This window comes from Eucyclogobius newberryi, unplaced genomic scaffold, assembly GCF_026437365.1.
Source record: "Eucyclogobius newberryi isolate DKJ021-1_F unplaced genomic scaffold, fEucNew1.0.hap1 SCAF_15, whole genome shotgun sequence".
NCBI classification, from domain to species: Eukaryota; Metazoa; Chordata; class Actinopteri; order Gobiiformes; family Gobiidae; genus Eucyclogobius; species Eucyclogobius newberryi.
Window position 1 is genome coordinate 16,633,485 of NW_027315779.1, and position 2,758 is coordinate 16,636,242.

The window sequence follows — 2,758 nt, forward strand, 5'->3', positions numbered from 1 at the left end:
CTGCACCAGCCAATGAATATTTTCTCCTGCGTTTTAGCCATCAACGAGATCTACGGCAGCACCGCTTTGCTTCCCAGCATCATGGTGTTGCTCATGTCTGAAACATTGGAAGTGTCTGTGAAATGGTGCATGGCTCAGGTGTATTTCCTCCATACATATGCTGCAACTGAGTTTTGTATATTAGCTCTTATGGGCTATGATAGATACACAGCCATTTGTTACCCATTGCATTACCACAGCACCATGTCACACTCGAGATTAAGCAAACTGATAGCCCTAACATTGATTTACCCTTTCATTATATTTGCTATGTATTATTCGCTAACACTACGGTTGAAATTTTGTGGCAACATCATTCCTAAATTGTACTGCGTCAACATGGAACTTGTTAAAAATGCGTGCTCAAATGTTTCTTACATAAGCGTTGTAGGTCTTTGTCTTATTTTTCTGCTTGTGGTGCCTCAACTGCTCATGTTAGTTTTCTCCTATGGCCAGATTTTAAGAGTGTGCCAAAAGATGTCCAAAGAATCCCAACGAAATGCTTTGAAAACGTGCGGCCCACATTTATTGTCACTTATGAACTACACAGTGGGATCCCTATTTGAGATTATCCAGACGAGATTCAATATGACCGCCGTTGCACTGGAGGCACGGACTTTCCTCTCCTTGTATTTCATTGTCATTCCCACGATTACTAATCCAGTGCTGTACGGGCTGGGCACTCAGCTGGTTAGGATCCAAATCCTCAAACTCTTTATCAAATACAAGATCCTGCCGACAAAGATTACTGTGGCCGTGACTGCAACATAATGCAATGTGGTTCTCTCCAGGGCATCTGTACTGAAAGACAATCTAATGCCACCTACTTTATGCTAAACTAACATCCTAACTTGTACCCAATTATGGAATCTGTTATTTCAAGCTGTAAAATTGCAGTAGATGTTGTTGTGGTCTGTCAAAATGTGCTTTAAATTATAATGTTGACATCAAATTTCTAAAGAAATGAACTGACAAACAAGACCATAGGTGAAATCAGGCTTATTTAAAATGTTAACACTGTAAATAGATTTTTTGTGCATTTGTTTTAACTACTAAGTAACCCACAAAACCAGCTCTGATGAAGCCTGGTTGCAGGGAAAACCTTTGCGACGGACCAATTTCAGTCCAGATATTTTTGTTAATTATTTAATGTCTTTGAAACTCCATTTCCTTTTATTTCAATTGTTATAATTTATCTTATTTATATATAGTTTCATATTTGTATTATTTGTCTTCTTGTCTAGTGTCCGTTTTTTGCTCTTTTCATTTGTCTGTCTTTAGTCTTTGTCCTTTGTCTCTTATGATAAATGAGGTAATTAATTTGTATATACTGCATTTATTTTCAATTTGTTTTTGTATGTCCCTAATCTCCTTTTGTTTGCTTAGTTTGGAAGGAAGGTGCATGTTTGTTGACTATCTATATCCCTGCCTTATCTGAACAGAGCATCCTTGCAAATCGCAAATAAAACAATTATAATTAAAGTAAACAATTTATATATTTATTTTATATACATTTACATTTTACAGTTACTGTTAGAAAAATGTATATAATTATCTCCTATTATTTTACTCTTATTATACTGTGTCGTGAAATGAACTGTATTAATGATGTGTTTTTTGAGCTACAGAGATGTGTCCAGTAACGCTCAAGGTCGACCTGCCCCGAGTGCTGTGAACATCTGCAGCGGAATCACGGTTTTAGAAGTGAACGGGAAAAGGGAAGCTCCCTTTTCCTTTTGCTCATTATATGTTTGATGTCTTTTATTTTTATCTTATGTTTCAAGTTGCCTTGGCGTTTATCCCCCCTCCCCTCAGGCTCGGGCAACTTGTTTTATGTAACTATGGGCGTGAAGAAGTTTCAATAAATGCGGTGAGAACGGCCAAAGGAGCTCAGAACGAGCAGGGATCTGACCCTGGTCGCTTATTGTGACTGAGTCGTTTATCCTTGACCGTTCTCCTCGCGAGTAAAATATATTAATCTGTCTTGTCTTCCTTTCCTTGTTTACAGTGTTTTAATTACTGTTGGGTCACCAGCTCCAACAGTTACATTCCCTAAATGTGTTTAACCTGTTGTAAATGTTGCGAGACATAAAGCTGCACAATATACCAAAAGGTCAATAATGCATTAAAAAACAGGCTACTTTTTAAAGAAGCTAACTGGGGAATGCACATTGACATGCTGACATGATTGATATTACAATTTAAGGCGCCTTCACACTTGCCCTGGTTTGGTCCTGTTCTAGACTGGTTTTGTTTCATATTTAGTCTCAATTTTGATGTGGTGAATGTATAAGTGTAAAAGCACCATTAAAGGCATTGACAGAGCTGCTTGTCTGACACAAACATATGCACTTTTGTGCTCCTTAATTATGTGAATGAACCTGTATGTCAGAAGGGGGGAACCAAAGTTTAGTTCCGTGTTTCTGGACGGCCCTCTTTTACTGTTACTATTCAAGCTAACTATTCAGCAGCACCACATATTGTGTGCGTAATTACTATAAAAGTGAGTATTTGGTTGTGTTAATGTTTATCAATTGTATATGGTTGATGTTTATCCTTATCTTTGACAGTTAATGCACTGTATTCAGCTAAACTGCCGCGATCCATTACTTATCGCTGTTTTCGCCGTCAACTAGCTTGTTCTAAAAATAGCTCCGTCATCGGCGCATATGTAGGTTACTAATGTAACCCGAGTTCTATACCGCATATACTGTGCAAT